The following is a 12,157-nucleotide window of genomic DNA, read 5'->3' on the forward strand; positions in this document are numbered from 1 at the left end:
GATAAATCCTCTACCATTGGTCTCCTCGTCACCTAGTTCTCCCCGCACTAGTCCATTTTCCGCTCAGTGCAATTCTCCCAAAGTACAGGTTTCACCGTGACACCCTCTCACACAAACACTGATGGCTCCCTATTGCCTTGACAATTAGATATGCCCTTCATAATCTGTCTCCGGCTGACCTTTTCAGCCTTAATGCTTAATTCTCCTTCCTGTACTCTATAGTGTAGCCAAAGTGGCCACCTTGTTGCCCCTTGAGATGTTTCATTTCCCAGCTCCATGCCTTTATACTTGCTGTCTTCCTTGCCTGAAATGTACTTTCTCCTCACCTTTGCCTCTTAGAACCCTGTTTCTTTAAAAAAAAAACAAACCCTGCTTATGATACACCTGCGTGAAACCTTTCCTCATCTCTAAGCTGCTAGTGCCTTTCCCTAATTTTCCTTTAATTTGATTTTTAAATTACAAACATCAACAAATACAAACAGTTGCATTTACAAAGAACAACGGAAAAAAAGAAGCTTGTGTGTGAAGCTGTGAGTATATATCTTGCAGCTTGCTTTAAAAACATCACAGATTCAACACAGTAACACTATCACTACCCTGCTTGCCTGCACTTCTTTCAAAACTTCCTTCTGCTTGCTGCTGGGTATTTTAAAAACGTTTCTTCTTTCCTTTTGAATCCTCATACGTCTCCCCTGCTTTCTCAAAATAAAAGCCTTCTTTGTAAGGAAATAGTCAACATTTGGGAATTAGTCAATAAATCGGAAGAGCCAGGACAAAACAATTCATACCTTGGCCATGTCTGGAAGTGTGCATCTCCCTCTGTGCCTCAGGTCTGTGGGAAGCAGGTGGGAAGCGGGTGGGAAGCAGGCGCTTCAGCCTTCAGCAGCCATGGTTGATCCCTGCCTCACTGAGCGGAGTGATGAAGTGCTGAAGAGTATATCATAGCCATTAGGCATTGTTTTTCAGGTTCTGAGCCTTCTATTTATTTTCCATATATTTTATGCTTACATATGCACATTCCCCTTGATAGAATGTCTGCTTCTTGGGGGCAGGCACTGTTTCATTGTCTGGTCTTCGTGCCTGGCACCAAGCCTGGCATATAGTAGGCACTTAATAAATGCTTGCTGATCGATTGACAAGAATATCACAGGATGAGATGTCATGCAGGGGTCGTGATCTACACCTGTGGAGGGATAGCGCAAAGACAGTTTCCAGAATATAAACTTGGGTCTAAAATCAAATTCCTTTTTTTTTTTTTCAGGCAAATGGACATTGTTGTAGGATCACATAGTTAAAGAGGACAGGGAGCTCAGAGGTCATTTATTCACAGGATCATAGCACTAAAGCTGAAAGTGACCTCAGCGGCCATGTGACAGATGAAGAAACAACCCATAGAGGTTAATGGCAGCATTGATATAGCACTTTAAGGTTTACAGATCTCTCATTTTATCCTCGCAAAGCTGGGAGATGTGTTACTATGCCCATTTTACAGATGAGGAAAATGAGACAGAGAGTTAAGTGACTTGCCGAGGGTCACATGGCTAGTATGGATCTGAGGCCAGATTTGAACTCAGGAAGATGAGTCATCTTGTCTTCTTGGTTCCAGGCCCTGGCAGCCTATCTGTCTACTATGCTACTTAGCTGCGTAAGAGTAAGTGACTTGCCTAAAGAGATTTGCACCCAGGTCAGTGCTCATTGGACTATATACACCATGCTATCCTCATTCAACAGCCTCACTTTACAGATGAAGTTGTGTCCCCAAAAAGGTTAAATGATTTGCCAGAGGCCCCGTGGGTGGTAAATAGTAACTCCAGGATTCAAACCCAACTCCTCTGACTTCATATCTACTTTACCATACTCTCCCCTCTCCGGCTTATTAGCAGAATCCAAGGAAGTTGGAAGCCCTCATTTGAAGCTCTGGGAGAAGATTGGGGTGATACAACTGGCCAATGCCGAACCAGGTTTCCTTCTTCTGCCATCCCTTAAAGATCTTGTGACTGAGTCACAAGTGAAAGAATGACTTCCCTTTGTTTTCCAGTAGATGGTCCAGACCATGTAAGGCCTCTTCCAGCTCTAGCATTCTGGCATTATCTGACCCTTAAAAACACCTCTTCTGTCTAACTCCCGCCATGTTAATACATTTATGTGGAAGATGGCATCAGTGACCACAAGAGGGCGCTCTTTGAATAATCTTCCACTGGAGAATGGAGTAATTTGGATTAAACATACATTTTACTTAAGGTTTTCGTACTTTCATCAATAGATCCAGCCTTTGCATAGCAAGCAGAAAAGGAACGAACCCCTTCTTCCATGCTGTAATCAGCTGTGTGGTGTTTCTCTTGGTTATGATATGTGTAGAAACCATGGGATCGAGCCTGCCCCCAAGGAGCTTACTTTTCAACTTGGGGGATAACATTTATTTACACAGGTTCATGCAAGATATCTGTAGAGTAGATGGAGGGTAACCTTAGAAGGGAAGCCTTTAGCAGCTGAGGGGGGCAAGCAGGAAGGAATGACCTCATGCTGCAGATGGCCACTGAGCTGAGTGTGAAAGGAAGCCAGAGATTCTAAGAGTTGGGAGTGAGGAGTGAGCGTATCTTAGGCAGAGGGGAGTGGAATGCAAATTTGGGATATGCTGTGTGTGTGAGGAACAAGAAGTTGGCTGGACAATGAAGTACAACTGGATGATGGAGTATACGGAGAGGAAAATTGAAGAAAGTAGGAAAGGGCCAGGCTTTTAATACCAAACAAAAGGCTATAGACTGGATCTGTGAGGTGCTAGGGAGCCACTGGAGTTTTTTGAATAAAGGGGTGACATGGTCAGATGGGTGCTTTAGGAAAATCGTTTTGGCAGCTGAGTGGAGGATAGACTGGAGAGGGGAGAGACTTGAGGTGGGAGCACGGATTAGGAGGTTATTTCAATAGTTCAGGCTAAAGGTGGTGAGGACCTGAACTAGGGAGGTAGCTCTGTAATTAGAGATAAAGGGAGTATATGAGAGATGCTGTGGAGGAAGAAATGATAAGATTTGGCAATAGATTAGGTACATAGGATGTGTGAGAGTGAGAAGTCATGGATGACTCCAGGGTTGTGAGCCTGAGTAATGAGGAGACTGGTAGTGCCCTTCATATTAATAGGGAAGCTTGGAATGGGGGTGGGTTTTGAGAGAAAGAAAGAGTTCGGTTTTAGAAATGGTGAGTTTGAAATGCCTATGGGCCACCCAGTTTGAAAAGTCACGTAGGCTTTTGGTGATATGGGATGAGAAGGTAAGGGAGAGGTCAGGGTTAGATACGTAGATCTGGGAGTCACTGCATAGTGATGCTTATTGAACCCATGGGAACTGGTGAGATACCAGGTGAGACAGAGGGAGAAGAGAAGGCCCGGGACAGAGCCTTACCCCTAGTGGGCATGACCTAGATAAAAATTCAGCAAAAAGACCGAGGAGAAACAGTCAGGTAGGAGGAGAACCAAGATAGAAGGTCATGACAACCTAGAGAAGGTGATCAACAGGGTCAAATGCTGCAAAGCTGTCGACAAAGATGGAGTTGATAAAATAATAATAAGTTAATAAAATGTGGCAGTTAAAAAATCATTGGTAGCTTTGGATGGAGTTGTTTCAGTCGGATGATGAAAGCAGAAGTCAGAACGGAGAACGTTTAGAAGAGAATGAGAGGGGAATGGAGATGCTTTGCAGGAATGGCTTTTTTAAAAATAAGGTTTTATGGATGTATTTTGTTTTTTATGTCATCATTGTTTTCTGAAATCTGGAATAGCTGCTGCAGTGAGTGGGATAGAGAATTGATGGGGGAGAAGTAAAAGGATTGCTTTGCTGAGGTGAGGGCCAAGATGAGATTTGATAACAAATTTGTAGCCAGCTCCATCAGCATGACTTCACAGTTTCCTCTGGCTCTGATCAGCAGAACATAAATGGATGGTGGGACTGATTCAGGGTTGGGGTTTGGAAAGATAAGAGGGAGGAAAAGCAGGCAAGAGATTGAAGAATAGAGTGCATTGTAGATTGGAATTGGCTCACCAAGGAGTCAAGAATGAGGGTGTAGTCAGGCAGTCCATGAGTCCGTGAGCCTGGGAAAATATTCAGAGGTTGAGAGATTGAAGGTCATTGTGAGGATGAAGAGCAGTGTTGGGAGGTCGTAAGGAAGAAGGGTGTAATGATAAAAGATGATGACCAGGAGGAAGAATTTTGGAGTTCATGGAGGTGGAAATAAAACACTTGCTGGTAATGACAAAATCACAAAGGTGTGACCATCCCTGGGGTCAACTGAGGTAGAGTAGAGAAATTCACCATGGAAGACAAGAAGACAGAGGGATTGGGCAGTTGGGGAAATTGAGGCAGCCTCCATATGTATGTTGAAGTTTCCTTGTATTATGGCAGGAGTGAGGAGGAGGAAGAGGGGAGATAGGAGTCTGACAAAGTGGGAATGGGAGGGCAGGTTAGACAGTTTTCAGTTGCTTGGTGAACACGGGGTCCCAAGAAAACAGAGAGTGCTGGGCTCAGTCAGCATCAGGAAACCTGGGTTCCAGTTTCGACTCTCTCACCAATTGTCTGAGTACCCCTTGGCCTGACCCCTTCATCTGCAGTTCCTAATCAAGAAGATGAGAAGAATAATGCTTCTGCTGACTCCCTTCAAGGCTTAAAGGAGAGGACGAAAGGAGATGATGTATGGTCACGTGCTTTGGAAGAGGAAACTGCTGTTGAGGCACAAGCTTTCAGACACCAAGGCACTGGCGTAGTACAGAGTTACAGATGACCTTGCATTGATTGGCATTTGTCCACGGACAAGATACTGCTAATATCAGCCAGGATTTACCTAGCACTTTTCACATCATTATCCCATTTGACTCTCATAATAGCATTGTGAGGTAGGTATGATTGTTATTCCCAGAAGTGACTTGCACAGGATTACGCATCTTATATCCTGCAGTGGGATTTGAACTCATATCTTCCTGGCATGAAGTCCATTGCTCTACCCGTTATGCCACATAGCAGCCTAAAAGGAACCAGGCTAGGCCTAAAAGAAATCATGCCATTGGTAAGTAAAGGGCTAGAAAGTTGGAATCACGTTAGGAAGATAGAATAAAAACAATAGCTCACATTTAAATAGTGCTTTAAGGTTTGCGAAACATTTCCTGTGCATTATCTCATTTGAGCTGCCTAACTATCCTGGGAGGTAGGTGCTATTATTATCCCCACTTTGCATATGAGGAAATTGAGGCGGACAGAGGGGAAGTGACTTACCCAGGGTCACCCAGCTAGCAAGTGTCTGAGGCAGGATTTGAACTCAGGTCTTCCTGACTCCCATACCTAGTGCTGTACCTACCACACTGAAGAGAATCAGGGAAACGACATATGGCACTTTACGCCTTTCACATAAATTCTCTCATTTGCCCTACACCACACTCCCCTGCGAGAAGAATTGGAGGAATTAGTATCCTAATTTTGCAGACGAGGAAAATGAGACTTCAAGAAGTTAATTGTATTGTTCCAAGGAGAACACAGCTGGTGTGTTGGCCTACAACCCGACTCCTGGCTCTGGGTCCCAAATTGTTTCCACCAGGATCTATTGTTTTTCTCCCGTTGTTCAAGTTTGGAAAGAGCGTCCTGGATCTGAAGTCAGGAGACCTGGCTTTGAATCATAGAGCAGTAGACCTGAATCAGGAGGAACTGAGTTTAAATCCAGCCTCAGACACTAGCTGTGTGACCCTGCCTTAGTTTCCTCAGCACCCACCTTTCAGGGTTGCTGTGAGGATCAAAGTGCTTAGCCCAGTGCCTGATGTATAGTAGGCACTTAATAAGTCCTTCCTTCTTTCTTTCCTTCCTCTGTCCCTCCCATCGTCCCTTTTTTTCTGCACTACTTAAGGGCAGTGATGACAATGGCTCTGCTACTTCCTGTTTTTCAGTCATTTTTCAGTCACGTCCAATTCTCTGTGACCCCATTTGGGGTTTTCTCGGCTAAGATACTGGAGTGGTTTGCCATTTCCTTCTCCAGCTCATTTGATGGTTGAGGAAACTGAGGCAAACTCGTTTAAGTGACTTGCCCAGGGTCACACAGCTAGCAAGTGTTTCTGACTCCAGAGCCGGCATTCTATTCACTGCCCCACCTAGCTGCAAGTCACTGTGGGCAAGCCACTTTAGACGCGGTTTCCTCAACTGTAAAATGAATGGGGTGGACTAAGTGACCTCCAAAATTTCTTTCAGCTCTAGGTCCTGTGAAATGTATAGGAAACTACCCACCCTCCCTTGGCCCCACACTGTGGTTTTCCTTGACATCTCACCAGACTCTGCTGCAGCCAGGGCCCATTGGCTTGCCAAAGCAGATTGTTAACTTTTCATTGTGATCATTTACACCTCAGGAACTGGCAAATCGGGGTTTGCTTTATTGTTTTGTGAATGGTCCAGACTTAAGAAAGTGTTAATAAAGCAGATTAAAAGTGTATGTGCATGTTGTTTTTTTTTTCCTTCTTTGTCTAGAGAGTTTGGTTGTTAAACATATACCAGCACACCCCTGTATGGTTCTAAAAACATTGCTTGAGCCCAGTGGGAGTGCAGTAGAAGGCTCAGGGAGTGAAGCTATCCACAGAGTGGCAGCTGGGGACTCGGGCTAACAACAACAACAACAACAACAAGGCATTTATGTAGCACTTACTGTTTGCATTATTTCATCTGACTCTCACGACATCCCCAGACATCCCACTTAACTACAGTCCTGCCAGTGACCTTTGCTTCCCTGTTACTGGCACTCTCCAAATGTCCCCTATACACTGGGGAAAGCTTCCTGAGCCTGCTGAAAATGTTTGTTTTCACCAGGCAGATCCATATTTTCTCTTTCCTGATCTTGGCAGGCTCCCACCACATGCTTATAAACTGGCAAAACCCATGATGTTTGTTCGGCTCTATTAGATTAGCCAAATGATTGCATTTTAGATGTTGCACCTCCTCCTTGCCTTTCTCTCTGCTCCCCCAGGTCTCAGCCTCAGGACCCCTGTACCCAGCCCTGCCTCAGTTTTGTGGGAGTATAAGCTTTGAGGCAAGGCAGGGCCTGGGGAAGGGAGCAAACCCAAATTCTCCTTTGGGCACCCATCACCCAGTCCTGACGTATCAGGCCTGTGTTCGTAACTCTTGGGTCCTTGTGTAGCCTAGGCTTAGTTTCCAGGGAAATTGTGACTCTTTTTTTTAAAAAATTTTTTCTTTTTTTTGGCTAGGCAATAGGGTTAAGTGACTTGCCCAGGGTCACACAGCTAGTAAGTGTTATGTGTCTGAGGCCCAATTTGAACTCAGGTCCTCCTGCATCCAGGGCTGGTGCTCTATCCACTGAGCCACCTAGCTGCCCTAGTTGGTGTTGTTATAGTCTTCGTTCTTTCAGCTAAAGAAATTGAAGTAGAGGTTAAGTGACTTGTCCAGGGTCACACAGCTAGTAAACGTCTGAGGCTGTACTGAGGCAGTTCATTGTTATGCTCTTTTCAGCAGCAGCAGCACTATTGATTTGATTACCATTCCCAGAGCAAGAGTTTAAAAGGGGGGCGGGCTAGGTGGGTCATGGTAAAGTGAGACAGGAGATAAGTTGCCTGCACTGGGTAGGACTTGGTTTCCTGGTGAGTGACTGGAGCTGCCTAGATCTAAGTTAGCTGAATTTTCACTCATCCCCAAACCAGGACCGCTCAGCCCCAGGGCAGAGTCCAAAACTGAATGGATTAGCTCCCCCAAGGAAGGGATAGAATATGGCCTCTGGGTTTCTAGTTTGAAGGTTTTAGGTTATAGGATGAAGCATCAGTCATAGTCTTGATGGCAAGCCCTGGTTTCTTGATGGATGGCTGAATGTGAAATGTTATTTCCCTTGGCAAATTAAGTAAAATCTCCCCTGGTATTATTTGTTTCCGCAGCATACAAGCATAACTTATTTTATGTCATTAGTCAGTACAGTTCAATTTGATAAAATATAAAGGTCTATACTCCATGTCACATTCTTGAGACAAAAATGACCCTAAAAAATAGGTTATGCCTTCAAAGAACTTGCATTCTAGTAGTCTGAAATTGGTTCTGGTGGGAAAAAATAAAAGCCCCCAAATGTTAGGGGAAATGTTGTTTTGGGAAGCTGTAAACTGCAGAGAACTGTAGACATATGAATTATTATTCATCCCATTGGAACCATGAATGAATCTGAACATGGTTGAACATGTTATAGAGAGACTTTGCAATTTTCTGGAAGTGTAATTGTGATGTTTTAATAATATTATTAGAAAATGACTTTGGTCTTGGCAACCTTTAGGTGGGGTATTGGTAAATGTGTAACAATGGGCTCTGAAAAAAAGTATGCAAGACACACTTTAAAAATATGTTTTAAAATTTTTGTTAAATATTTCCTATTATATTATTAAACATTTTTAACTATTAAAATATATTAGTTCCAGATTTTCTCTAGAGACACACTTTTAAGTAATTGGCATCATTAACCTCTTCTTCATCACTTTCTTAAGTCTAGACAAATCAACAAAATAATAAATCAAGCCCTGATTTGTAGTTTGCCAATTACTGAGATGTGAATGCTCACATTGAAAATTTAACAGTCTGCTTTTCTGAACCCATAAAAACCTGAATGGGAACTAGGATTATAGGATTTAGAACTGGAAGAGACCTTAGAAATCATCTGGTCTAGTCCTGTCATTTTATAGATGTGGTAGCGTGAAAGCGGGTTCAAATCCTAGCTCTTACATTTACTGACTGCATGACTGTGGACAAGTAATGGGAACAGGGAGGGTGCCATTTTTGTTTCCTTAACACCAGTGCCTCCCGTGGCGCCCTGCACTTCACAACTGATCATAGATCACAGATTTAGAAGATTTAGAGATTATCTAGTCTAGCCCCTCATTTGCTACATTAACTGTATATAAATTATATTGTATACATTATATATATATGTATATATATATATATATATATATATGCACATTATATGTATATACATACACATACACATTATTTACATCTATGCCAAGACCCAAGGGGTGAAGTGATTATTTGAAGTGACTTACTCAAAGTCATATAGCTGTGAAGTGGCAAATTTAAACCTAGACCTTGGGTTCTTTTCTCCCTACCATGCCATTTGTTTATTTCCTCTTCCCTTCTCCCCAGTCTATCTGTCCCTGCTCTAGGAGAGGTCAGGGTCTTCATGGGAAGAGGGAAGGGAGTAGCACTCAGTCACCCTGTAGACAAGCAGATTTAGTTAGCATTTTGTTGATTTGAAAAGCCACTGGAGACCTCTGGTGGACAAACATGTTCTTGGCTTTGCATTTGAATTTTCATTTTTGAAAAATTCTATTGTGATAGTCATAGTACATGAGTGGGTAGTGAATAGATCCTTGGTGGATTTTCTGAAGCCAGCTCCAACAGCCTCTGAATGCTAAATTTTCAACGTGAACCTTTATGCTTGGGATGATTGAAAAGGTTTGAGAGACATAGCTTCTGGGTAATTTAATCATTTTATTAATAAGGCCAGCAGGTTATTAATAAAAGGATGGTCATTTGGCTGTCTTTCTCAGACCAAAGACCCCTAACGGTGGTGGGGTCACAGTTCATATGCCCTTTGAAGAGCAGGTGTTCCTGAGGGATGGGAATCAATTCGGATTGGTTAACGCAATGGGAGGTGTGGGCTATATTAAAAGGAAGGTCTTGGGGTATGTGACTTAGGTCACTCAAATCTCGGTCAGAGACATCAATTTGCGTATCACCTGTCTTGATAATAGGGAGAATCAGTCTTTCCCCAGACCTGTCTGAGCAAACACAATGAACAGGAATACATTCATTGGTCCAACCTTCCAATTTCTTTTACTGCCTGATTAGATCTTGGTCTGGGTAAATCTCTAAGAGAGATTTACCATGCTGGTTAGTGTCTGGATGAAGACGTAGAAAAAGGGAAAAACTTTGGTCCTGATATAAGAGAGAAATACTAATTTCTCCTCAGATGAGGGCTTGATTTTTTTGGAATAGAGAAAACATTACTAATATGGATTGGGCTTAAAAGTGGGTTGTCCTTTTGGAAGAGCCAGCTGTTAAACGTTTACTACCATGGAAACTTCTACTAAAATACTTTAGAAATGCCTGCTTCTTTCTGCAGATGCATCATTAGCTCTTCGTGTAGGAAGAGGGAAAGACCCAGGATGGGAGAGATCTATCATAGAATCCAGAACCACGGAGGGAACACAGCACAATAGATAGAGCCCTGGACTTCCAATCAGGTTGACCTGGATTCAAATCCTGCCTCAGTGACTTAGTAGCTGCGTGACTTTGGGCAGGTTACTATCATTACTGGGCTTTAGGAAGGCTTGGGTCTAGGCCTTTGCGGTCCCTCCAGCTCTGTATCTATAATCTCAGTTATCATCTTTGAAAATGAAGGACAAACAACAACATTCCCTTGCCTCCTTTTTTACAAATAATAGCAACAATAATAGAGAGAATATGTGGTTTATTTAATAGTGCTGCATTTGGAGTAAGGAAGACCTGGGTTCAAATCTTACCTCTGACAGTAGCTCTGGCCGTGATCAAGTCATTTAACGTCTCGGAGACTCGGGCAACTCTCTGTAACTGTTAGGGTTGGGTTCCAGGCATGGTAGTCCATGCCTGTCATCTCTCCTGCTGGGGGGGCTGAGACTAGTGGATTGCTTGTGTTTGGGAGTCCTGAGCTACAGCAGGATTAACCCCATTAAGGGTCCATACCAAGTCTGTTACCAGTATGGTGGCCCCCCTCAGAGGGTCATCAGGCTGCCTAAGGAAGGGTGAAATAGCCAAATATGAAAAAATAGCAGGTCAAAGCTTCCATGCTGATCAGTAAATGGCATCAGGCCTGTGAGTGGCCGCTACATTTCTGGCCTGAGATAGTAAGACCCAGGTCCAAAAAAAAAAAATGTTAGGGTTGGGGGCTGGAGAGTGAGTTCCCACTTGTGGATCTAAAAACTACTCATGTACTCCTAGAATGTTCTTTCCAAATTTACAAAGTACGTTCCTAACAAGAACAAGGTAGTAGTAATAGTATTTTACTTTTATTTTTCAGATGAGGAAACTCAGGTCCAGATCAGTGACTTGACCAAGCCCAGGTCCTCTGACTCCATGTATATTTATATTTGAATTTCACTGCTCTTAAAGATCAATGTGTCTTTCAGTGCAGGATGTTGCTGGCTCTGTTAATAAACACAGCTGGTGAATCTTGAAGGGGCTTTCCCTCTGGCTCCCCTGCCCTGAGATATGGTATCTCCTCTTTACACCTTTTTTGGGAGCCTAAATTTTCTACCCTTAGAGTCCTATTCTTCTGAGGTCTGCAGTACTAAAAAAGGAACTGTTGAGTATCATTCTAATTTGACATGACGACTTGAGTGCTGTCAGCCCTCTGGGTTTCTGATTTTTAGGCCTCCTGCCTGAATTTACCAGCCCCCTCACCCCCACTTACTTACCACACATCTGTTCTTCCTGCTACTGCCTGGCAGAAGAGAGAAACAAAGGAAATGAGTAATCATTGGATTGGTGGGCTGCTATGGACTAGGTCTAATGAAGAGTTGACTATTGACCAGGAGCTTCTGTCAGTGCAAGACTTGTAAAGTCAAGCATCACAGATGTAGAGCTGGAACGGACTTTGGAGGCCGTTGGGTCCAATCCCCTCACTTAATAGCTGCAGAAACGGAGGTTGAGGGGGAGGGTCACACAGCTAGTAAGTGTTGGAGGCAGGATTTGAACTCTCGTCTTCCTGACTCCCAGTCCTGTGCCCTAGCCACTAGGCCATCATGACCAAAAAAAAAAAAAAAAAGAGCTCACCTGCTCCTATTCATGCTCTGCGGGCTAAAAGAAGCTGAACAATATTCAGATCCAAGAAAGGGCTTTTAAACCTGGTGGGGCCCCTAAAAGTGATGAAAAGTGATTGTGCCTGAGCCCAACCATGTAAGGAATCCAGTCTGGCTCCAGCTGTGGACTCTACACCTCAAATTGTTTTTCCTCTCCCCTCTCCCTTTGGCTCGGTGTGGGTTGTGACTCATAAAAGCCCCCATGATGAACCCAGTGGATGCTGGGAAGTCTTAAAGGCCACCCAATCCAAATCCCAAGGGCCTTTCTTCTCATCTTTGTCCCTATTTCAGCTGTTTTTTGAATTCTGCCATAAT

This window comes from Phascolarctos cinereus, unplaced genomic scaffold (assembly GCF_003287225.1).
Source record: "Phascolarctos cinereus isolate Bilbo 61053 unplaced genomic scaffold, phaCin_HiC Scaffold_2;HRSCAF=192, whole genome shotgun sequence".
NCBI lineage: Eukaryota > Metazoa > Chordata > Mammalia > Diprotodontia > Phascolarctidae > Phascolarctos > Phascolarctos cinereus.